A 27,839-nucleotide genomic window follows, 5' to 3' on the forward strand; every position below is an offset into this window, starting at 1 on the left:
TTCAAGGGCTGATTAAATTTACTCAGTCATTTTTTAATCGGTTTCAAAGGGATACGACGGATGTTTATTTGCATCGTATTAAATCTTAAGATATTATACTGCAGGATAAATTTTTTTCAATGGAAATCAATCGAAGAACTGATTATTTTTTAAAATAATTCGCTGATTTAAAATATAGAAAAGGTCAATTATAATAATAATAATAATAAAAAATAAAGAAATAAGCCGGGATTTAAAGACTTTGAGAGAAATGAATGAATGAACATTTTCATGCAAATGCAGACGTTAACATTATTAAAATGAGTGTTGGAGTTTATATTAAATATTATATTTGTATTTATATTTTTATTTTTAAAAACGTTTTTTATTTAAAAACTCAGAGCGAGTATAATAGAAAGAGAAACGGGTGACACTAAAATAAAAAATAAAAACTAAATTATAACTTTTTTTTTTTTTTTTCGCGTTGCCGTTGCGCGGACTGACGAAATTATTCACCAGTAAATAAAAGCTTAAATATGATGGATTTTAATTTAAATATTAATATTCCAGAGTGACAAATAGATTCTCCTAAATGGTAATTTATGCCGTTGGAAGCTGGGTCTCAACAATTATTAACTTTTATTAAAAAAAAAATATATGTCTTGGCTCAAGAACAATATTCTCGCCATCAGAAAATTTTTAACAAGACAAAGAATATTTTTATCAAAAAAATTATTTTCTGAATTTTTAACATTTTTCTTAAATTATTTCTAATATTTGTTTGCTGCAAAAAAATTGACTTAAAAAATTATTTCTTAACTATTGACAAAAATTTCTTGAATAAAATTCATTAAAAAATTATTTTTCAATTTTTAAAAATTTTTTTAAATCCTTCTATTGCGTACAATTATATTCTAAGCCAGTCTATTAACACGCGAGTTGTTTTCATTATCGAGGCAGATGAAAGGTTGAGTTGTCAAGTTTATTCCTTTACCAGGACCCAATCTTACTCAACAGGACTAGGATACAAAGGACTGTAGGGGTGTGCACTGGTAGTGCAATTTCCGGTGTAGGTTGAACCGCGTTATCGAGCTTTCGCACGCGATGCCAATCTCGATCCTGTCGGAGCGATTAAAATACATTTTTTGATCTATCCCTTGTTTGCTTTGCTAGTATTTTTTTTTTTTAATTTTTTATATAAATTTACAACTATTTTATGTTTTATATTTTTGTCTGTGCCAACTTGTTTGTTCCTCTGACATCTCATTTATTTAAACCAAAAAAAAACATGAAATTTTATTCCTTCAGACCGAAAATTGTCAATTTTAAAAAACATTTCATAAAAATTGAAGCTTGTTTTTTTTTTAATCAAAAAATTTTAGAGTAATTTTTTTTTTATGATTAATTTAAAAGTTACAAATTTTACTTAAAAAAAAAAAAAAAAAAAAAAAGAAATGAAGCAAGGCAAAGACATTAATTTAGGAAGAATGCAGCGTGAATAAATAGAAGGCGACATCCTTGACCTGGAAAGTATAGATTGAACGTTTGCAGTTTCGACACGTTGAGACGGTGCGGCACAAAGTTGAGGGTGGTTTCGTGGTTGTACTACTCAGAGGTGCCTTTCAATTGCCAGACTTAATTTACCCTGGAAATGTGTACGTGTTATTGATTGCGCAATCTAGAAGGAACAAACGAACCTAATTGATAAAACACGGCCCTTATTATTAACATATGTGCTTAAAATATCACCCAAAAACTTCAATATCAATTAATTAATTGGATCTAAATTAAAATGGAAATGACTCTGGAGTGAATAGAGTATTGAGCTAGAGGATAAATTTTTGTCGGAAGAGCCCTGCTGAAATTAATGAGGGCTTTAGAGCCTTCGCTTTCTCTGTAATCAATACTATTATTTTTACTACAATGGGCTTAGTACAATAGTACTAGAAGAAACAATGGATAATTTTGATAATTATACACCACTGAGGCTATGAAATTTCGTTTTAATTGTTTTGAGGGCTTAGCACTTTTATTTTATGAATGGAGGTGGGTTTTAAGGGTGGAAATTTATTATGACTAAAAATTGAGGCTTTGTGCATCAATTTTTTTTCATTGGATGAAAAATTTTCAGAAAAATATTTGAAGGAAATTAATTTAATTATTGACAAAAGGTTGCTAGTTTTTTTTTGTTACGCCAATAGATTGTCAAAATTTTTTAATTAAAATTCAATTTAAAAAAAAATTAAAATTTTTGAACAATAATTAAATTTACTTAAAAAATCGATAAATTAATAAGCAAAAATTTTTTCCATAGACGAAATAACAAAAATATTTTTTACACATTTCAAAGCATGAAAACCAAAAATGAATATGTACTTCATTAATTAACTATCTCCAAAAAACATTGAATTCCTCTAAGCCGGCAAAATTACTGATGCAGTAAATATATCCCAGTAATTCATATCTGATTCTCATTACGAATGATAATTAATAATAAACTATAATAATGAGTCGGCCGCGATAGCCGTGCGGACTAATGCGTTAGTCTGTACAGATATCGTGCCGATAGGCGCGGGTTCGAGCCCCAGCGGTTGTTAGAAAATTGATTTCAATAACAACCGCTGAGGGTCGCTCTAGTAGCCGAACTGTACTGATCAGGTTTTCTGTGGTTTTCCTTGGTCACTGTGCTAAAGCTTAAATGGGCAGGCACAGGCAAATGCGTACAGTACCTGTAAGTCGGCCACAGCCGCTACCTCGAACGCATTAAGGTGGGGTAGAAATCTACCTCACCGAGAGGGTGAGGGAAAAGAAGGAAATAAATGTGGTAGTTACTAATGTATAAAAATATAGTAAGAATAGATGAGAGACAAAAGTGGAAGTAAAAATAATCCCCACCCTCTCCTTGTAAAAACACACTAAGGTTGTATACAAGTAAAAATCACATTTATTTATTTAATAAACTATAATAATGAATAAATATAGAAGTTTTGAGACTACCGTAGTAGCGTAAGTTGTTTGTAAGATACGCAGTGATTCCGAGATTCTGCATACGTAATTGCCCGAGCTAAGTTTACTTGTCCAATTTAAAATGTATTTTCATGAATATTTATAATCTATTCCAATTGTAAATACTGACTCCGTCTGTTTTTATATGACTATTAATTATTTTACTACGCGGGCTTGAATAAACTTTCCTTCTTTTCCTCTTCTAAGTAAAATCTCCTTTTATAACCCAAAATGAAGAAAAAAAAAAAAAAAAAACAATATTATCCTTAAAAATCTGAACCGTCGCACAAAAACAAGCTCATTAATTTGGCACTGGCAGTTTTTAGTCTAAAAAATTCAACGAAAAACTTTTCGAGATTTCTCCCTATAAATTCCCTCGCTATCATCCAATTCGTCGCAACAATTCGTCACAGTTGGAGAATCTCTTTCGGTTTGGATAAAAAGAAGTTTTGTTAAGTTTTTACAAAAAGTTAAATGGCAAAAACGTTAATGATGAACTCGCGTTACCAGAGACATATATATGTATACATCCGCAGTCGCTAAAGAAGTTAACGCTTGAAGGAAACCCAGAGCCACTGAATCGAGAGCTGGAGAGACGGAGGGTGAAATAAGAACAGAAGACAGAAGACAGAATGCGAAGACATTAAGAGTTTCTCTACTGTACGACATTGTTACAGCAACCAGCTGCTCAGTGGTACAGGGCAAATCTTAACCGGCGCTTACCTCTATTACTTCTATTAGTCGCGAGCTACTTCATGACAATCGGAGATGGATGGATAAATAGGTAGAGCAGGAGCCAACTTCTCAGCATTAAGATGAATATAACTCGACTTTAATCAGCCAAAGGGTTTGGATTGAAATACTCCCGAAATTAACAGAATCAGGAGAGAATAGAAGTACTTACTTCAATACTTCACTTCTCAGTTTGGAGTTTGAGATGAAATAGGAGAAAGACAAGAGTGAGGATTAATAGACGGGTATTGTAATTCCTCCTCTAAAACCTCGAGCCAAATCCATTAACTTAAACATGCAAATGTTGTGTAACTAGTTTATCCTTATTAATACTCTCAATTAAGTCGGTTGCCAGTATGGTGCTGCTGCTTCACTTTGTGACAAGTATTATGATGCTTTTTTTGTTTAAATGGAAGTTAATTGAATAGAAAAGCTTAATATAATTAAGAATGCCAATATATAACTTTTTGATCAAAATTAGTTCTGAAAATTTCCAACAGGTGACGCATGATCGCAAAATCTTCCCCCTACTAGAGAGTTAAATTTTAAAATATAACTAATTTATTTTCTCTCTTTTGGAAAGCATATCTGCAAATGATTTTTCAGTGTAATTAATTATTTAAACAATTTTGTTTTACGGGTAGTTGTCAGGAATGTATAATTTTTATATTTTAGATCAATACTGTGGAATCATTTTAGTGAAGGATCGGGGTTCGATTCCCGGTCAGGGTAAAAAAAATTTAATTTTTCAAACTGGTTAAAATTTAAATAATATGTATCATGGATCATAACTTCAAACTAAGCTGATTAAATTAATTCGCTTTTCATTATGCAATGAACATTATAATGATTCCTCGTTAAAACGGAAATTATTGCACAATTCTATTATAAATCTCGATTGTAATAATTTAATTCCTCTTCAAGTTCTAAAGTAATACTGCTGTAAGTTTCTTAGATAAATTAATTTAATAGTTTGCAATACGAAGGATTGTGGTTCGATTCCCGCAGAGGGAAAAAATAAAAAAAATAAAATTATACTCTTTTTTTTTAATACTAATGTATTCATATGAATAATTTTAATTACTCTCATTATCTTTCCACGGTAGCTACATTGTTTCCTTTATTTTATTACCGCTATTATAATTTTTTTCCCTGAAAAAATTAAAAAAGAAAATCCTCGCTTTCTACATTAATAATTATTAAAAATTATTTTGCCCGGGCAAAAAAAATTTAAGCAAGCTTATAATTTAAATAAATAGCAGAAGCAAACAAATTATCTAAAACAAAAAATATTTAACTAAATTGCAGATCAAACTTTAATAAGCTTTATATATAAAACATTTTGATACAGTATTTAAAAAGCAAGTAGAGTACTCATAGGTAACTTTTGCTGTGTAAACTCTCTTGATTAAAAAATATTTGTTTTGTCGACGTACAATTTAATATATAAAATGTTTGGACTTTTAAATGTCGTGAATTTTACACCGGTCGCACAATACCGAGTCGGTACACGTTCGTGGTAGAGAATTACCTGAGACCCACTCACATGGCCTTAAACTCACACTGGCTATGAAATATATAAGAGAATAGAAGAGGCTGGTGGGTCAGCTCATGAAAGTCGCCGGTGTTTAAAACTAAAACGTGGGCGGCGACACATCCACAATCCACATCTACTCGGAAATTTATCCGTGCCGCTTCTGAATCAGCAAACTCGTTCTCTGCTAATCCGACTTACCAGTTTAGTAGGTTTGTTTTCTGCTCAAGAACAAATTTGACACCCACTAAGATTTAAGACCTAACTTTACAGTAAACTACATCAATTTACATTTATAATGCCTAAATTAATTTATTTTTTGCCACGCTTATTACTTTTTCTATTTTCTCTTCTAATTGATTAGTTATTATATATCTTCATCAAAAGTCGTAAATATTCTAGGTAATTTAAAATAAGTAAAAGAAATGTGAATAAATTTTAACTATATACTTTTATATTTTACACAATAAATTTTAAATCCTTATACTTTCATTTTAACTCTCTGATAGCGAGAAAATTTAGCGACCATGCGCCACCTGTTGGGGACTTTTGGAACTAAATTTAATTAAAAAAAAAATTACAAATGGGTATATACAGTCAAATTGAACAGAGTAACGCTTTATATAACTCTGATTCATATATTTATATGTAATCTTTACTATTTACTTTATTTAGAAATTAATATATTAATTATTATTATAAAAAAATAGAAATAAATTTTATTTTATAGTTTGGTAACTATTTTTAATGGTAGATACAATTCTTAAAAAAAATTTTACTCGAAGAATTTTTTTTCTGAATCCAGTTAATTTTTTTTTCAGTCAACTACTTTATTTTCTCCCTGCAGAACCTCAGTAGTAACTATTCTACACACAATATAGTACACATTTATACCGCAGTCTAAAGTCTGCAGTGTCAGTTTGTGGTTTGCGATAGACGATAGGCGAATATAAGAAGTAAAGCAAGGAAGATGTGTAAAGAGGAAGAGCGGTATGTAACTAAACACTATTTCTATTAAAACCGACGGCACATGCCTGTCAGCAAGTTGGAGCTTTCTTCCCCTGATGAGTACCGCGATAGCTTGTGTAGACTTTGTCAAATTTTCCTGCTCTTTAGCTTTCCCTTACTTTGTATTTTATAGTTTATACTCGCTCGAGTTTTATCTGATTTATTTATAATTACCTGGTTGTTCGGCTATTAGCCTTCGGGTCTGTTTTCCAGAGGGGTAGTTTTTTTATTGGAAAATTATCTTTTCAAAATTAAAAAAAAAAAAAAAAAACTTTTCAAAGCTTTTGTTACAGAAAAGAGGAATTTTTAATGATTTATATTTTATAAAAGGTACACGGAAAAATTAATAAAGAGTCTTGTTACCCGTGAAAAATAATTCCGCCCTAAATTATTCATTTACTAAATCTATTACCAAAAAAATCTCATTAATTATCCGGGACCCTTAGCTCCAACCCACTTCTCAACAACAAAAACAAGTTATAAAAACCTCGAGATTATAATTTACCCCGTAATGTCCAGCATAACTCATTTACTCGCGTACTCACGTCGTGAGTAAAAACTTTCATACTTTTTGTACGTGTTCATGTAATGCCTACGTGTATATGTATTTATAATATATTTACTTTTTCCTCTCATTTATATATTTTTTATATAAAAATCCATGCAGCGAAAATTAGGCTACGCTTTCGAGGCTGTATTTCAGGCAATTTCGAGGCTGGCCTCAAGCCAAGCCTCTTGCGAGCACGTCAAGTCACGTAAAGAGTCAGGACTTTAAGCCGGTATTGTCGCTTCGAGAATATTTTTTTTTAAATAATTCATTTTTTATTTATTAATATAGAAAAATTTTTTATTCATTTTTTCACTTAGAAAAAATTGAAATTCTGAAGAAAATACTAAAAATATGAAAAAATCATGGGAGACCTTTTTTGTAAAACATTAAATTTTCTACTAAAAAGATTTCCTTATCAATTTTTCCGTATCTCTAATCCTTCACAATTTAAGAGCAAATTTTTATTCTAACACAATTTTATCTAAAAAAAATTTAATTTCGGCTTTTGTATAATTATTATTAAATTTTTTCTGATTGCCAAATCCGGCGTAATTGAATAACGCATAAAAAAGAAGAATCAGCAGGTTGAAAAATTTTAAAAAGAATTTTTTATAAAACGCAAGTTTAAAAAAATGTTATAATTTATAATAAATAAATTTAAAAAAGTAAAACGAGGATAATAGGCATTTCTTTTCATAAAAGTTGGATTGAAATTAAATTTGTTCTGAACTCTCAAAAAAAAAAAAAAAAAAAAAAAAATCGACATCAAAGAAACATAAAATCGCAATTGTCGGTATATTTTCCTCATTTATTAAATAAACATACACATTTGACCACTTATCGTCTCTTTAAGCCCGACAGAAAATACAAAGCAATTAATCCGACGGTTCTTATTTAAACACACTCACATTGGCAAAAAAAAAATCGATAAATAATAAAATAAAAATAAAAAAAACAATAGTATTTAAAAAATGCAGAGAAACGGTACCGGCAAAGAGATTTATTAAAACGTGAGTAATGAACAAAGTCTTTGAAATGAAAGAAATGTGGACTACCACTACTTAGCAGATGTCAAAGAGAATAATGGAGGCAGGAAACGATCTCAAAATAAACAAAAAGGTAAATAAGTTTTTAAAAATCAAACGGAATTTATCTTTCCCGTTTTCGTTTAATTTGTCCGCCGGAAGGACCAAGGACGTCAACGTGGATGACCCTTTTTGTCCTCAAGGACAATATTTATACGCTCTAGAAAGCTTACATATTTTTTCTTCGCACTTGGGCTGTCTTTGATACAAATACATGTTTATTCATCGTTTATTGCGTCTGACAGCGAAGAGTTATGTAGCGGTAAATATTTGGAAAAAGTTTAAGAAATTTGTTTTACTTTTAGTAAGAATTCTATAGCCAAAGGGCAAGAGTTACGGTTAAATCGATAAGAACCTTTGTAGAAAATTTCATTCTCTATTTAAAAAAAAATCTCACATAATTTTTTAATTCAAAATTTTGAGTTTAAAATTTTTTGAAGAGTTATGATTTTAATTGGAGTGATACTTTTGAACTTTGACCTCAAATTATGGCTCAAGGGTTGAAAATTCGGCGAGATTGATAAAGCTTATTGATAGGAAATTTAATGCTCTACAAAAAAGGTCTTTTGTAATTTTTTCATTTTTCCAATATTTAACTCAGATTTTTGAAAAATACGGCAACATTGATAACTTTTTTTTTATCATTAAATTTTCCACAAAAAAAATCTCTCATTAAAAATTTTATCAATATTTTTTTTTTTCGACTATCAAAGCCTGTCTTTCAAACACCTCAATTGTCAATGTCTGTAATTAGACATACCAGGAATAACGATAAATATTTAATTAGGAAGAAAGTAAACAAAAATAGAGCAAGTCAGTGAATTTAGTGTACGTTTGATTTTGACGTTATTCCTCGTCTCCTTTTATTTCTGGGTTCGCTGTTACTCTCCCGGGGGCAAAATTAAATTCCGAACTGTCGGTTCGTTATCCGTGAACGTGTCTCGCTTCCGTTCACTAGGTACATCCCTCTTCGAACTTCACTCGTTTCCTTTTAACCCGCATTCCCGCTCTGTTTCGCTTGTTTCCACGCTTCTGCTACTACACTACTACTTTTCTCTACTTATTTTTATTTTTTTCTTTTTTATCCTTTTATTATTATCATTCTTCGAACTCTATTCGCGCGTGTCAAATATACTCGTACACATTTAAACGGGTCTTTTGCAATTGGAACGAATAAATAAAGAACAATACCAAAACATTTTATTTCACGTTCCAAACATCTGTAGAAATACTTTTTACTTTTTTATCCCTTTGATAATAATTATTACTTGTCACAAATTTTTTTTTTTTAATATTTTTAGATATATTTTAATTAAAAAAAAATTCGAGCCGTAAACAAATTGTAGAAATATTTTTACTAAACAATCATTTATAAATATTTTTCATTAATTGAATTGATAAATTTAATTATTGAAAAAAAAAATAGTTTTATTTTTTTAATAAAAAATTGATAAGTTAGAATTTCTTATTAAATTAAAAAATACAAATATTAGTGAGAAAAAAAAATTTTTTAAGCTTATAAAAAGTTCCGAGAGATGGCGTCAGGATAAAATTCTGTAACTATACTTGAAAATAACGTTTTAAGCGTCAACACTCATTAAAAGCTTTCATTTGAGTACCCACTTGCATTTTTGATATATTTTTCATATATACATATATATAAATATATAAATATATGAAAAATTAATGTGGGTAAAAAAAAAAAAAAAAAAAAAAACTAATCTTTGCTAAAAAAAATTCTACCTCAAGAAAAACAATACTCGTTAGCCTCTAATACCTCGCCACAATATTTTTACATCGAAACAAATCAATTTTCAATTAAACTTGAACCCCGGAGCATAGGCGAAATTAAATGGGCATTAATAACAGTTGATAGATTAGACTGTTGGAAAAACAATTGAAACGGAGGAATAACAACAGAGTGACCAATCAGTCACTTTAATTTCGTCACCTAAATGCAATCTACGGTCGAAGTATTAATCAATTTGAATTGCGGTTTAATGTCCGGTTTGCGGATAGGATAACAAATCTAAAGAGAATACGTCCACTTTGACGGGCGTAGTAAGCTTCGACAGTTATATCGATGCTTTGAAGCCCGATGGCCCGCGTTGTTTTGTTGCCAGAGGACGGGGCTGGCACTTCTCGATAAACAACCCCAGGTTGTCAACTCGAGCTATTAAATTTCCATCCGATAAGATTCCCACTGTTGGAACTCATTCGCAGACTTACCGGGCATACACGCTCAAATACACATGACAGACACGCTCAGCTGCCCCACAAGCACTGCTGATCTCATTAATCACCGCGATCCAATTGTCATGGCAATTAATCGTTAACCATTCACAAGAGCCCGCTAATGTACGAGCCGCAATTTACAATCGCACTCACAATTATCTAAACCGTGTCATCCGAATAATTGCTCTTTCATCTGAGCTTCGTCATGATTTTTGCTTTTTTTATTTATTATAAATAATTATCAAAGTAAAAGCATCAATCATGATATTTTAATTATTATTAAAATTAAAAATTTTTTAATTAAAATTTTATAAAATAAATTGATCCATTTTTTTTTTTATTAATTGATTTTAAGTTATGAAATTAACTGCTTAGATATTAGATTAATTATCGAGGAAATTGCATGATTAGTTTGCTGAAACTATCAATAATAAATCAAATATAATTAATTATTTGAATAATTTTCAAAGAAGATTTATTGAATTAAAAATTAAAAATAAAAAGCTTAATAATTAATAAAATTCACGAGCTGCTTTTAAAAACTTGGTATTTTTTATTAATAAATATTTAATATTTAAAAAAAAAATGATTAATTATTAAAAAAATTTATTATCAACGTCCCAGGTAATAAATAAAATTTTTTTCGGAGTAAATTTGACTCCAGAAGAATAATCTATCAAAAATCATCCACTCCGGAAATTTTTCAACGTCATAATAAGGAGGGCATTTAAATCGCTTTGTTACGGAAAATAACGCGGACTCATTACGAGATTATGAGACAGAGATTAATATAAGGGTGTAAATGCGTTGTGACGTACGAGCACTTGCTCTTAGAGTTTCGCACATTAAATATCAAGTATGCCAGTAAATGTATGAATAAGTCGCGTTTATGACACGCTTTTACCCGAGAGAGTTTACGCGTAACGACCCGGTCGCTTCGATGTGATATTACGCCCTTTTAGGGCTTACCTACTGTTAAGGTTTGTTGCGTGTTTATCTTTTTTTTGTTACTCTACTTTGTTTGTTTTATTAATCAAAAATTATTCTTTTTTTTGAAACATTTTTTTTTCTCAGAAATAATTTTTTTAATTTAAATTTTACAATGAAAAAAATTAAAAGGACACAACTTTAAGCTCTTAAAATTTTTTAAAAATAAATTTTTATAATTTTCGTAATTTACGTATGCGAAAAAATATACACAGAAAATTAAATTTCAATCGGATAAATATTATAAAAGTTATTTAGATATTTTCGTAACTATTTTTACCCTCGAAGGGGATCGAACCGCAATCCTTCACATTGCGAACTATTAAATTAATTTATCCACGGAAATTACAGCAGTATTACTTTAGAACTTGAAGAGGAATTAAATTATTACAATCGAGATTTTCAATGGAATTGCCCACTAATTTCCGTTTTAACGAGGAATCATTATAATGTTCACTGCATAATGAAAATCGAATTAATTTAATCAGCTTAGTTTGAAGTTATAATCCATGATACTTATTATTTAAATTTTAACCACTATAACAAATTAAATTTTTTTTACTCTGACCGGGAGTAGGCTTTTCAAAAGAGGAAAAATAAATTAGTTATATTTTAGAATTTAACTCTCTAGTAGGGGGAAGATTTAGCGATCATGCGCCACCTATTGGGAATTTTTAAAACTAATTTTGATCAAAAAATCATATATTGGCATTCTTGATCATATTAGCTATTTTATTGATTTTTTAATGGAAAAAAATTATTACAAATTGAAAATATAATTGTCAAAACGAATAAATTAAACAGCGAACTATCAATCTTGTTTACGAAAAGCCTTCTCGATGTTGAAATTTAATTAAGCTGTTATTTGAATGAATAAATCTTGTTAATTAATTGAACAATCCAGTAGCCTCTGAAAAGATTTTAATAAAGTGTCAGAGAGATCAAAGCGAAATAATGATAATAATAATGGTAATAGTAATAGTAAAATCCCAGAATGGAGATAAGAGGAAAATAATTCATATAAAAGGTTTCAGTTTCATCAAGTAAAGGCATAATAGCTGTAAGCTGGGCTTCGGCCCTCAATTTCTCTCTCTTTCTCTCTTCGGCTGTGTAATAATAGTCTCGATCTACGGGCTCGCTCATTTGGTGGTGCTTAGTCGGAATAAAAGCCAGATGATTACAGAATACCAAACCGACAACTGCTGGTTTAAAGTGGAATTCCGTGTCTGAACATTAGCAACAGGACTCTCATTTCCGCTTTTGTGTGTATTGTCACCTACCATAAACGCTGATGACGTTTGCTCACCAAATATTTACACACGATACCATCTACCTGATATTCTATTGTAACTTCGATATTATCTCTACAATATATTTCTGTCCATTCCTGGTTTAACATATTAGTTTTATTTCATTCAATTATTTATCATTTTACATCAAAAATAATCCAATTACTTTTTTTTTATCTTCCAAATTTAGCCTCATTCTGTCAATTTATCATTTACGTCATTGACAATTTTTGGAATTTTTTTAAAGAGAAAATTTTTAATTTTGAAAAAAATATCAAAGATACAAAAAAATAATAGAAAATCTTTCTTGTAGAAAATTTAATTTTCTATCAAAACAATCTTGTCAATTTTGCCTTATCTCCAGCCTTGAAGCCATAATTTGAGGTCAAAGTTCAAAAATATCACTCTAATTAAAATTATGACCAGAAAATTCTACACGGAAAAAAATAAACCAATAAAAAAGGTCGAGGGCGATTCCCGGCGGGGTTAAAAATTAAATCATACGTTTATTTTTTATATTAAATATCTTCGAACCTATCATTAACCTCCTAAGATTTTCCTCTAATGCTTGCACTAAAAAACCGCAATAAATTTTGTCGAAAGCAAACAGCAAGTATAAAATTACCCGAATGAAACTAAAAAGTACAAAGTGGAATGCAGTTAACATGTAATAGATTCCCTCGATCGCCTATCATCCGAGCAAGTCTCGAGTACACTAATTCAGCTATACATGACTCCAAGTAAGATCGCGTGACTCTAAACACAAGCAGAGAACCGAACCACTCATGTACAAAATTAAAATAGCTAGTGCTTTTGCGCCGATACTTTTGCATACAACAACCTCTGGTTTAATTTCCCTGTAACGAGCTTGCAAATTATTTTGTATGTATTTTTTTTATAAATTGCCGGAGATAAACAATACTTAATTTTTATTTTCTGCTGAAGCAACTGCCCATTGCAATTGAAAAAAAAAAAAATAACAAGTGTTGTGTAACAGATAATTGAACACTTTCATGACATTTGAATTTAAAAATGAATAGTCGCTGTTCCATGAAGTTATTAATTCCACTCGGCTCTGAGTAATTAATTGAACACATGTCAAGTGTTATTAATAATAACAATAATTGATATTAATAAAGATAATAACTAATAAAAGTGTTGTGAAACGATGAATAATTAATAAATAGGCACTATCATTGAAATATCACTGCGTAAGTAATTATTAATTAATGTATTAGTGTACATTTAATTATCCGAGTGGCTTTTCTCCAGCGTTATCAAGATCTTACACTGTCAGCTTGTAATTGCTATCAAGATAATTAAGACTTTTGTCTGAAATTTTAACCAATGATTCAATTATTAATCGCGGTCTAATATTTAGTTTAAAAATTATTTGATTTAATTAAAAAAAAAATTTTTATTGGATCGAAAAATAAAAATAAAATTACCCGGAATATAAATGACAAATATTAATTATTTTTATAAAATTAAAATGTCACAATAATAAAAAATATTTAAATTATAAAAAAATTTTTAATTAAAAATTTTAACAAGGCACTTATTTTTTTTTTTTTACTGAGTAAAATAGGATTTGAATAATAATAGATCGCTTGAAATAAACGTTTTAAAGCTATTCGTAGTAAAATTTGTTAAATACTCGAAAAAAAAGCTTTTAAAAATCCGAATGCATTTAATTTAAAAAAAAAAAAAAATAAAATCAAACCTTTTCAACTAATTGCTATGTTTTCTTTCATTTACCGGGATTTTCCTAAATCCGTTTGATTTACGTCTCTCCTATTATAAGATATGAACCCGTAAAAACCTTTAAAATTGACCATTAGCAGAGAATAGTTTCAGCCAGCTATTTAATCCAATTAAAAAGAATTTTTACCTCAAAATTGCGAAATTCTTGGTTAGATTAAATAATAGAAAAAGCTTTTGTACTTTGTGTATCCCTGAAGCTTGAATAAAAAATTTTAACATTTTTGTGAAAATATAGAATTCGAGGAAAATTTGAAGGATTTATTAATTTAACTAAATTGGACTGTGGACTAACTAGGAACGAAATGAATGAGACAAAAGTTTATAAATTTACAAGCGGAAAATATAAAAAGCGTGATATTTTTTCTGTGAATTGAATCGATCGCAAACCCCCGATAGGTAACATAAAATTCATATATGTGAATTCTAGTTAATGCTTAATAATTTGTAGAATTAACTTTTATAAGCAATGAACTGTATTATTGTTATTATTTATTCATTTATTGTTTTTTTTAATTAAAGCAAAAATCAGTTCAGTAGTTGATTAGACAGAATTTGTTGTTTAAAATTGAAAATTTATAAGGTTGACACAAAAAAAATTTTTTTAATTGATTAAAATTATTCATAAAAAAAATGAACGTGAGGAATGATTGAATAACGCAATAAATCAATAAATCAATTGCGAAAGCCATCAGCTATCGGTATAATTATAGCAGTGATGATAATAACAATAATAATCAAGTAACAGCCACGTAAATGTTGAATTGTTTAGCGGTGTCGTCGGGTGGTCGGACATTCTGACGCACTGAATATCTGTCTCCGGACCGCGGAATTTATAGAATGCCTATTGCCCAATACACCCGCACACCTATACACCATGTTAATTCATCCGCACCGGTATCCTCTTTCGCTTCCTCTTTCTCTTTCCCTTTCTCTTATCAAGCCCACCCACACTCTCACAAATTGATAATTATAGCATAAATCATTATCGCAAGCATTATCGTGAGTTTGATGAATGATAACTGTCACTCGACTTTACATAATCGACTAATGTCACCCGCCATCTAATGAACCCCTCCATTATTATTTTATAGATTAACATTAATATCAATATTGATATTGTGGCGTACTAATGCATATATATATAAATATGCTTTTATTATTATAAAATAGATAATAGATAACATAGAATAGATTAATCAGCATTGTCAGTGGCTTTGTTGTGACTTGTAATTATTGTAATTGGATTACGATTAATCCACTGTCAAAAGACATTTTCCTCACAATTGATTGCTTTAATTTATTTATTTATTTATTTTTTTTTTTTAATTAATACAGCAAAAAAATTATTACAATTTTTGATAATTGTTTAATTCTTCGAACTCTAATTACGCAAAAATTTATTGCTTTTAATTATTATATTTTTAATAAAGAAAAAAAATCTAAACATAATTTTTATAGATCGTAAAACTAAACAATTATCAAATTTTTTATGTTCCATGCATAATTATGAATTTACTCTCCAGGGCACAAATTAAAAAAATTTTACATCGATCCATTTCACTCAAGGTTTCGCTCACCCTTATATAACATAAAATATAAGTAATAAGTTACATTATAAAACGTAAAAAAAAAAAAAAAATCTTATATTTTCTTGCTAAAATTTCACGATTTTCTTATGCATAATTATCAAATTGAGTACCCCAGTGCCTCGAGGTACTTTAAATATAAGAATAACAATTTTCTTTACGATGATCCGCTTGCTATAGAATTTCATTTTATTTTCACTTATATTACGCTAATTTATGAAAAAAAATTTTTACTATCTGTATTAATTTTTTTGCATCATTGCTGGACTAATCCGGGAGTTTTAAAATAATTAATGTACTTTGTTATTATGTTAATAAACATATTGTAATTTAAAAAAAAAATATTTTTTCATTTCACTGATAAAATTTTTAATAATTAATATTATTTAATAATCATAAAATTTTAAGTCAAAATTATTATTATTACCAATAATAATCATAAATTTTAACTTTTAATCATTTAAAAATATCAATCCGCGGAAAACTGCGAAAATTCGCGAAAAAGCCAAAAAACATAAAACAAATAATTTTTTTTTAATATTAATTTTTTATTTCCAAGAAAATAAATCATAAATAATTTTATAGACGATTTTAATAATAATAATAACATATTAATTAAGACACTCACCTGTGATAAAACGCTGAGTGATTAATTAACAGTTCAGACGTTAAGAGTGACACCTTTTAATGCACAGAAACTGTTAATTACTACAATACCGGGAGTTAAACTTGAGACAGTTTATGTCATCGCAATCACTGGATTATTTATTACTCCCTTGAATTAATTATCTTCCACTTCAGCCCGCAATACTTCTTATGATTTATAATTGTTTATTCATATATATCGACGAAAATGGAAGTAAGCAGTCCGTGACCAGCCGTAAAAATAAGTGGTCTCTTAATGTTTACTTATTTTTATAGGTGAATAATCGGAATCAGTTCTAAGTTGGTCCATAAAACACCCATCAGACGGCTCTACACTGAAACATCTTATAAACATAATCGAACGGTCTGAGACCTTAACCCACGGCAATAAATCACTACGTGTTGGTTGTTGGGTTCTTGTGTCCGTCTACTTACTGCTTTGCTAAACAACTTATAAATATATTATACCCTTACTTTTTTCTCCAGTTATTATTTATTTTATTTGGTTTATTGTTACTAGACAATACGACGTTTCAAAGGTCAATAACTTATTATTTTACATTTTTATTCACTTGTACTCGTAATAGTTTTTTTTAACACTTTATATTTGTCAATTATTCTTCTTCAAAATTTTTTTTCAATAATTCTTCACAATTTTTTTTTTTTTTTTTTTTTAATTTTTCAGTCAATAATTCTGACAAAAATTCTAAATTAATTTTTTTTTTTAATAATTATTATTCAAAAAATTTTTAATCATTTATCTTGACAATAATTTCTTTACTCAATATTTTTTCAAAAATTTGTCAATCATTTTTTTAAATTCTTAAATAATTTTTCAAGTCACTTAATAAATTTTATTTCTTCAATTTCTTCAAAAGCAACCTTAAAAATTTTTTTAAATCAAACTCTTGCAATTTAAAATAATTTAAATCCAACATAAAAAATTAAAATTCACTCTTAAAAATTTCCCACTCAATTTTAGTCAATTACTTCATTAAAACTTGTTACCTATGTCGCAAAAGACCCTGAATAAATAAGATAGTGAATCTCAATGACGTTTGAGATGGTCAGCTTGCGGTAAGGATCTACCACTCGAATCTGCAGTGAACCAGATGCTCAGGCCACTGTCTGCAAGTTGGCACAAGTATTCCTTCGCCCCCCCCAGATAATTTGCTCCGACCACTCCGAAGTTATCTCTACAATTTTTACGTGAATCTTTTCCAAATTTTCTTTTCAAAAATTAAATAACAAATTCAATAATTACTTTTCAAGACAGTTTAAACACAAACAAGTCCTCTGTTAATTGATAACAATTAATAGGAGGTAAGATGAACGTGGATAACGCGGCGCCGGCACGGATAGAACTGGCGGATTCAGCAGCGCGCGACTCGAACAGGCGCGTAAACCGGGTGGCGCAAACTCTTGCTTCTATTATATATCGTACGTACGTACATATCTATATATCTATATATATTTATATTTACATATAATATATCCATTCTGACCAAGTCTATAAGAACGGCTGTACTGGTCGGGGAACTATTAAGTACTTGGCGTGTTAAGTTCTTTTTTTTTCTTAATTTTTGGGACAAAAAGTCTCTAATCTTAGTTAAAAATTCAAAATTTCAAAGAAAATAATTAACAAATTTAATCTTTGGCCTAAAAACTTTGTAAGAAATGTCAAAACAATTCAATTCGTGTAAAATAATCATTAGAAATAAATTTATAAAATTTTTTTATGAAAATTAAATCATCCGACATTTAACAATTTTTATAATTTGTTTTTTTTTTTTTTTTTTTTTTAAAGAAATTATTACAAGGAATAAAAAAAAAAAAAAATTTGACATGTAGAAAATTTAAGAAACGACGAAACTCTTCAAAATTATTTTCTTGGTTCAAAAATTTTCCTTTTGATCCAAGTTAATTTTTTTTTTTTTCAGTGTAAAAGCAGAGCTGAAAGATTTATATATAAATATTTTTTTTTTTTGATAGAAAAAAAGTATCAAAAATTCTAAATAAGAAAAAATAGTTTCTTTGAACTTTCTTACTTTAAAATTTAATTTATTACTTTTTTACATCAAATTACACATTTTAACAATTAAAATGACCTATTAAAACTTTATACCGTGAAAAGATTAAAGTAAAATTTTTTTTTATTAAAACAAACCCCAAGTTTGTATTTAATAAAGGGTCAATTTTTTTACCGCGGCTAATTAATCCTTAGATTAAAATTAAAGTCTACATATTCAGCCCATTAGAATTTCGACTCACATGAGTTTTTGCCGTACACTAAAAATTTATTTTTACACTAAAAATTTATTTTCTAAAAATTTATTTCACTAAAAATTTATTTTCAGGGAAATGGAGTATATTGCCCTCATTGTTTTTAAATTAAATAGAAATAGCTTTTAACAATAAACCTCCATTAACTATGCACTAAAAGCCATTAGAGGTTTTTTAAAATCTTGGGTTACTCGAGTAGCGTACGAAAACCGAAACATTGTTTAAGAAATTAATAAAATAAATTTTTTATTTCCATCACACTATTTATTCCATTAAAATTAATACGATGTAAATAATAAAATGAAACTTTTAAAGCCCTTTATTCAATGAAGAAGCTTTAAAATAGTACCGAGACAACTCATTAATGTCACTCCGTTTTTTACAATGAGTACTTCTATCATTAATTTTAAATTAAACGCGCGAATATTTTATTTTAAAAGTCTTGTCTTTGTTTTTTCTTATCGGCAGAAAAACACCATGGTAATTTTTTTTAAGGTCCATGTAGGTCCAAGAATCTACTATATATGACAGTAAAATGTACCGAAGAATTCCCGTTTATTGCTATTAGTATTCACAGTGAGCTAAATCGCAAAAGTATGAATAAACTTGTAACTTGGGAGCTTTTTGCGTCGACGTAGAATTTCGCTAAAATAAATTTACCGATGAGTGTATTATTGAATATTTCTGATAAAGTATTCACTACTCTTTATGTGTTGATTTTTTTTTTATTTTATTTATTATTAAAGCTCTGGGTAAATTTTCTACGTACATAAATTAGATATTCAGGTCACAAATTTACTTTACACGATAAAATATTTATAAATTAAAATTTTTGACTATTTTACTATTATTATTTGTAAGATAAATAAATTTTTAAATGACAATCTATATTATTAAGAGAATAAGCAAAATTTTGTGCAGACAATAATTTGCATAAAAAAAAATTAATTAAAATTGTTAAAGGTTCACTAGACAAAATTGATTAAATTTTTATTACCGCAATTTAAATGAAAATATATATCAAATTTCATTAGAAGAAAGTGTAGTAAAACACAGAAGCCGTAAAATATTAAAGGATCGAATTTATTAAAATTTCGGATTTAAATTGATATATTTCTCGTTTTCACGATAATTAATATTTCAATTAACCAAAGTACCCTTCTGAGGATCCGTCAGCTGATAAATTAATAGTGTTTTCTTCTTAATTTTTTTTTTTTTTTTTTTTTTTCCAGAAAAATTTGACAATTAACCCGCGATCCGAGCATACGATATCACCCGCTTAAAATTAGATCCCGGTCAGCATAAAATTTAAAGCCTTGGGTTAGACTATAAATCATATCACTGGATCGATCCGCGAGCTGATAACCGAAAGCAATCTTCCTGCGTGGCTCCTTTTGATTACAAGTTTTTTTTTTAATTTTTTCCCCTACCAGCAGCGATTGCAATTAGCTTTTTTTTTTTACTAATTACAAAGTGTTTCTCGTGATTTTGCGCGATAAGCCACATTTTTATTTTGAAACTAAAAATTTATCTAAATTATATTTATTAAAAATTTACATTATTTTAAAAACATAATATCGACTTATAAAAAATATATAAAGTATATTTTTAATAATTATTTTAATTAATTAACTTTTGGCTATTTCAATAAAATTTTTTTTACTTTAATTAAAATTCATCTAAATAATATTTTTTAATTTTAAAAACACATTTTTTTTTACCGAAATATCCTCATTAAACTCTCTAGGCTATATAACAAACTTCTCACATTAAGTTACAGCTTACAGCCATTATAGGTTAGTCAATACTTTGATTATGCTTCATCATGATCGGAATCTCGGATGCAGTGTGAGACCAACTAGCTAACCTAAACAACAACATAACAAGAGGAGCCAGAACGACCAGAAGCAAGAAAACGGCAAACTAAACAGCAAACTCGGCAGTATACGGACTAGAGAGTCCGTTTAGTTACTAGCCTGCCTGGATAGTACTTCGCAAGAGAAAGGAATGCGGGGTTTTCAGTGCGGTTGAATAGCTCCTTTCCCCTCTACCTTTACCTCTACCGCTACTCTCCCCCCTCCCTTCCCGGTCCTTAGCAGGCAGCGCCCACTTAAAACTGTGGAACAGAAGAACAAGAGGTTGCTTAGGAAGTTTCAATCAAGTTAGGATTACTTGAGACAACAAAGCGCAGGCATACAACCAACACTGCCCATTTTGCCTATCATAGATCATAAATCGTAGATCTAAGATCATAGATCATCCATGTGTGCATGATATATCATACGTAGATAGCAGAGGAGATCCTGGAATTAATAGAGTTGAGTAGGGCAATAGCAATTAGTTTCGGTACGTCGTTGGCACTAATAACGAGCCATAAAAATTAACGTTCAATATCATATATTATATATTATCCTCTAACTTGTATGCACATGTAATATATATTACATATTATATATTGTATATTTTATATAATATAGTCTTAACTTCCGGGAGCTATGAATGGAAATGAGTATGCAGTTAAGCTCAGGGTGGTTCAAATATGAGAGAGTTGACTGCACGCTTCACCTCTTTCTATTCTAAACCTTTTGAGGTTGCTGGTATATATGCATCAATGTGTGAATGTATGAAATGTGTGAATAAGGAAATTGAGAGCTTTTATTACTTCTTTTTTTTGTGCTAAAAGCTCGCGAGCTCGTGACATTAAGTATAAAAAAAAATGAGGGCTTTTAAATTGAGAAAGGTCGGATGGAAGCTAAGGGAAGTTGGTTTTTTTTTTTTTTTAATTGACCTTCACCTTCAAGAGGATTTTATAGGGAAGGAATTTTTAGTTTTTCTTTAATGCAACACCATATGAATTGACATATTAATTTTTATGTAAAAATATAAAATTGAAAATTTATTAATAATTATTTTTTTTTAATTTTTTCCTCGAAAAAACTACACAGTAAAAAATTTTTCGTCAAAAAATTTTGTGTTAAATATTTAACAGAATAAAATTTTTTTGTGTGTAATGAACGCATATTACAACTATTGATTAAATATTTAATTATACAATAATTAATTAAAACAAAAAGCCCTCTGACTCAAATAAATAAATAATTATTTCAATTAACACCCAAAACCTTTGAACATTTCATTAAAAAAAATTCTTTTGACAGTAAATTCCCGAGTAATTTATTAAAATATCAATTACCAATTAACATTATAACATTAAAGCCCTATTTTATTTAATCTTCAAAAAAGCCAAACAAAAATTTATTTCGAGAACAAAATATAAAGGAACCTTGAGGTTTTTTTTACAAATTGCTTGAGCCCGCCCGAAAAATCGTGAAAAATTAAAAGGAAGCTGAGCAAAATGGAGCACTCTGCAATTTTTATTTTTATTATTATGATAACGCAGGAATGAGTTGTTATTGAGGTGTCCGAGTGACCCAGGGAGTAACAAAGCCGTCCAACAAGTTGTCGGCATTGTTTCGGTCGTGCCCCGAGCACCCTGATACTAGACCCTAGCCCCGGGTTGACATAAACCCGTCGGCTATTACGATTACATACTCTACCCAGTTTCTGAATATATATATATATATATATATATATATATATATATATATATATATATATATATAATATCTAGTAAAGAGTCTGTACCTAGAAAGTACTCGAGGGTCCGCTTACATACCAGCTATAATAATAATAACAATAATAATGATATTAATATTGTTATTTTAGAGAAGAGAAGACAATGAAGGGAAAGGGAAGAATATATAGAATTAATATGTGTATATATTGTATACAAGTCGAGGTACAAGTCTCAAGTACCTGGTGAGAGGCCAGAGGTTAACGCAAAAACCAGACAGAGGAGAGAGAACTTATATATCTGATCTTGAAATTGCGAGCAGGATGATATAAAGTACTCCTTCTAGCATTTAGATCACCCCGATGATATATACGGATGAGTGTATAAAGGTATAAAGGTGAAGGGGGCAAGCTCACCCACTTGACTTTGTATTCTATACCGAGGCTAGTTCCGGACGTGCTGCCTTACAGAAATCTGCATTATATTATTATTATTTATCTTGAGCTTATCTTGGAGTTTTGACTTTGTTCTATTTTTTTTTTATTGTGAGACAGAGAATAATATTTATTGATTGTTTTTCTAGTTATTAAGATCATTTTGAAAAATTTAATTATTTTAAATCTACATGGAAAAATTACAGATTGTAATTAATAAGAATTAATTATTCCATTATTTTATATTTTATCAGAAGTAATTTTTCCATTTTTCTTTTTTTCGTATAAGAAAAAAAAATTTTTTTATGTTTCAAGTAAATTTTATTCGATAAAATATATAATAAAAAATTAATAGTTTGTCTACTCAATTAAAAATTGTAAAATTATTCAAAATGATTTTTTTTTTATTCAAGAATTTTTTTCATTTAATCGAGTCTTCTTTTTTATCACCGTCCATAAAATTTTTGATAAAATAAACTACCTAAAAATATATTTTTAACAAATACTTATTTAAATACAGTAATTAAAAATTTTTTTGATCTTGTTGCATTTTTTAATACTTTAAACAATTAATTTTACTTTTTTTTGTTAAATTTAAGCAATAATTAAATCGCAATAATCATAACAATAGCTAATAAAGTTTCTAACAGCGAAAAAAACGATACAGCTCCCTATGGCGCAGTTGGTCATTTTATCACGCCCACTAATATAAGGATCTTCGAATAGCTCGCCAAAATTCCGAAACAACAATAGTATATAATCCCAGTCTCGATAATATAATTTTAACAAGCTACTTCATGTTCCATTCAGAATTAGCATTTACCCGAGTACAATCGTCCGAATTTCCGCGACCATTAGATAAAATAAATATCCAAATTTCTTGTTACCAATTGAATCACAATTCCCGATACCGGACAAATAGAGTGCACAAATTTAGATCTGATTAAATATTAAAGAGCACTTACCACTTTGGCATTTGTAATTTAGATTTTATTTACACATAATCAAAATTAACTATTTTTATTGCTTATACTAACCTTGTCAATTGAATTTTTCAATGATTAAATAATTAGCGAACAGTAATTAGTAATTCAATGAGATACCAGAAGCGTATTTTACTTGAAATATTTATTTATCGACGGGTAATTTGACGACAATTTCATTGTAATTAGAGAGAATGCTCAAGTACGTGATAATATTGTATGTGTGATACGTGACGATGTGGATTTTATTATCGCCTGGTTGATCAAACGTATTTAGATAATGATGATAATCTAAGACATAATTACAGAGTGATTATAATTAGTGATTACAAATATAATTACAATTACTGATGATAGAATTTATTGGTGGAATTAATTATTTAATATTGGCCTTCGTACTGTCAGTTTTTTTTTCAAAAATGTTAATTGCCGGTAATTATATTGAAAAATAAAATAACAGAGATTTTTATTGAATTGTCAATCATAAATGATTGCAGATAATTACCGCGGAAGTATTTTTTCAATGTAAAATATTTATGAAAGATTCTTCTTTGAAGGAATGTTGAAATTATGGATTTTTATCTGAGGAATGAGCCGCTGGGTGTCTGAAACTTCTGAATGGTTATCAGGCGACTACATGATGTAGACGCCTTCATAGCTCAGGGGTTAGAGCACTGGTCTTGTAAACCAGGGGTCGAGAGTTCAAATCTCTCTGGGGGCAAATTTTTTTTTTAAATGAACAAAAATTGGTGGGGTTTGAAATTTATAAATTTGGAATTATTTGAGAGGTTTTGTTGAGTTTGTTGATTTGGTATGGCTCTTTAATAGGTCTGCAAGGCTTGTATTAACCGTCAGTATCTTCGTAATTATTCAAGCAATTTATTTGTGGTGATAAATTAAAAATTTTTTGAATTGATAAATTCCGAGCAATTAAAAAGGATCTAATTAAAATTTTGAATTTAAAGTTTTAAAGTAATTTTTTAATTTAAAAAATTACTTAAGAAATATTTATTAAATTATACTGCAAATTTTAAGCTATAATAATTTTTTAATTCATCCGTTGTAATCAAGAATTTTTATTTCAGAAAATAATAATTTTTATGAAATAATTTTCATAGAAATATTTTATTTTTAAATAAAATCCCGGGATAAAAATACAATAGTAAAAATAAAGAGAGCTTTTTTATAAATTTTAGCTTAATAAAAAAATTATTATCGATTTAATTTGACGTAAATAAAAACAAAAGACACACATCGTAAATTATACAATGATAATTATTTAAAAAGCACAAATTGATAATAAATCAATAGATTTAATTTTAATAATTAAATTTCATTAGTTCGTTAACTATGTAAAATAAAATTATTCCGTTACTGAACGTATATGCACGCGTAAAAATATTTTTCTGGCGTAACGTCAATATATATATATATATATATATATATATATATATATATATATATATATATATATATATATATATATATATATAGTAGGTACGTAATAAATTAAATAAATGAGGTAAATAAAATAAAACGCGTGGATGCGATCTAAATTTACCGATATTATTATTTAAACATCATTAATTGCAACAAATAATCACACAACTCTGCGTAAAAATATCAATAATTCGTTGAATAAAAAAATTATTAAAATAATTAAATTAATTTATAAATAAAACACAAAAATAAAGTAGCTGAAGAGAAGTATAAGGTATGTAATCCAGACACGTATTTTTTAGTGGGATATAATTAATAGAGAACGTGATGATGATGATGATGAGTACGAGTATAAGCTATCATATCATAGAAATGGAATGAAGATTAAAGCGAGTCTGATCCATCAAAAGAAAAAATCCTTTGAAGTCTTTAGTCCTCCCTTATCCTTTCTTCATACCGGAGACTTCTTTTAGTAACTCTCGTAATTTACTGGTCATTTTTTATTTGTTTGCGTTTGCTGTATCTTAATCAACTATTTTGCGGAAAATATTATGTCCCTGGTATTTATTAATTATAATTAAAAATGAAGACACCATTTTTAATGGGAGCGACGTTAAACTTTAGCTTAGAGAATGTTATTAATTGGTTTTAATTACAAACGCGATAAACAGCGCCGGAAAATTATCCAAAGCGACGGAATATTGAAAAAGTTTATGCAAGAGCTATTGATATGGATTTTATTTCTCGACATAATATCCTGTTGCTTTTATTAATAAAACTCTTGTTACAACGGGCATTATTGATGCGCTAGCTCAAAAGCACTTCCGCTGTCGACGGATTTAATGAAATGCTGAGGTTTGCGAATAAACTTTTCCTATTAAATACGACTGTTATGACAGAAAAAATTCTTTTTAACTTAATATTTTCCGCTTGGGCGTTGAAAAAAGTAGAATTTATGTATTTTAAAACAATAATTAGCTTTTGCACGGAAAAAAAATATTAAAAACCCGAAAAATAGATCGATTATTCAATCTAAGACTCGAGACGACAAGATGGCTGCTTGCTACGAGATGGCGGGGAGTTGCGCGCGAAAATTTGAATCTTATTTTAACTTCTCAGTGATTTAAATAAATGTACACCTCATTATATCAATGCAAGGTTGATAGTTATTTTTAAAGCATCTTGACAAAAAAATCAATGTCTAAATAATGATTGTAGTACTGTGTAATTATTTATATCCTAAGCCGCTCATCAGATCGTTATCTCGAGTCTTTTGGTAGTATTACGAACTGCCCGATAAGGAACCGAGTTTATAGCAATCGGCCGTAAATCCCAGTCCATAGTAACATTAGCATGCCGGAAATCGTTTTAATCGTTGTTATCTCAAGAAAGTTATATAGCATCGTTATAATTAACATAAAAGTACCCTTACTTATTTTTTTTTTTTTTATTTAAGAATCTAAAATCCCAACACTTACTCAATTCTTTTCTTTGCTTTTCTTTTGTGTAAAAAGATCTATGTCTATAACGTATATAAATATATAAAAGTAGACCTTAAACACAGCGAACTCTAGTCACGTTTATAGACTTTTCAATTTAGGTTCTGCACACCCAGTGCACTGCATACATGACAAGTCTTGGTATATGTTGGGTAAAACTATACACAACCGTTTATATATTCCGAGCGACAGCGTTCTTTAAGCTATTATGATTTTCCTTACTCTTCTCTTTATTTAGAAAAAAAATATATAGATATAAATGTGGAAAATTTTTTTGTGCATTTTAAATTTAAAAAAACAATGCCAACAGTGAGAAAATATTGTAGAAATTTTTTTTTGTTTCGGTAAAATGTATGTGGAGGTAAGAAATGATAGTGGGTAGAATACAGAGTACATAGCAGTGCTGAGTGAAATAGAGAAAGTGTTGAAAGGAATCATAGTGCACCAAAGAAATGGGAAAATAATTGACTGCGACGCAGCTTGCAAGAGCTTTAGTAAATTTTATTTGATATATAGTCTTGCTAAGAATTGTTATGTTGTTATTTATTAAACTGGAAATATATTTCAACCAAAATGTGTTATAGATGATTTATGTTTTTATTTATACTATAGAATGTTTTGGTTTATTATTTTTAAGATAGACTTTGATAAATCATTTATTTAAATATTAATATTTTGGAATGAAATTAAAAAAAAATTAATTTCAAATTTTTAATAATTTAATTTTTGAAATTTTATAATTTGCTTCTTTGCAATTTTTTTTTTTTATTAAATTTTTATATAGGTTCATAATAAATTTATTTATTTATTAATTTGTTAATTTATAGGCATAATTGATTTATAATAAATTTATAAAATTTTTTTAATAACTAAAATTAATTTATTTAAAAAAAAATAAATGATTGATTGCTCTCCTTATATATCAAATTAAATTTTCCAGGTCGCAGATAATGAAATAATCCATTGAAGTGATGATCTGAATTATTTCTGCGGAGATTTTGCTAGCGTAGTGAATATTTATCGAGGTATGAAAGTCAAACCGAAAAAACAGAACAAGTACAAAGAGTAATAATCGGTCGTTGGAGAAAAAAGTCGGTTGATTTGAAAAGTTTAAAGATATGGATGTCAGTAATGAGAAAAAGAGGCAAAGGGAGAAACAAGAAATCCTTGCTAGCTGGAAAGAAGAAAAGTGAGGGCAAGAAGTAATAGCAGAACTAGTGACGGTA

General features: G+C 28.6%; 1 protein-coding gene and 1 non-coding gene across 4 annotated transcripts in view; one reads left to right on the top strand and one right to left on the bottom strand.

Annotated features, from left to right (window-relative positions):
• LOC141534659 (serotriflin) overlaps nt 1–27,839 on the bottom strand; it is a 66,858-nt gene that overhangs the window by 25,516 nt on the left and 13,503 nt on the right. The window contains exon 1 of one of the 3 annotated variants that reach the window (XM_074254410.1): nt 16,384–17,834. The exons of 1 other annotated variant lie outside the window; for it this stretch is intronic. The gene's annotated coding sequence lies outside the window, so the exon portion shown is untranslated. Of the gene's footprint in view, nt 1–16,383; nt 17,835–27,839 lie in introns of those variants that run through there. One more of the 3 variants, XM_074254187.1, reaches the window with a different exon arrangement.
• Nucleotides 24,323–24,395, top strand: Trnat-ugu (transfer RNA threonine (anticodon UGU)). Its single transcript has one exon. It is a non-coding gene; the product is annotated as a tRNA-Thr (tRNA).

Source organism: Cotesia typhae, unplaced genomic scaffold, assembly GCF_013202065.1.
Source record: "Cotesia typhae breed Kobodo isofemale line unplaced genomic scaffold, CoteBio_Ctyphae contig_11, whole genome shotgun sequence".
Taxonomy (NCBI): domain Eukaryota; kingdom Metazoa; phylum Arthropoda; class Insecta; order Hymenoptera; family Braconidae; genus Cotesia; species Cotesia typhae.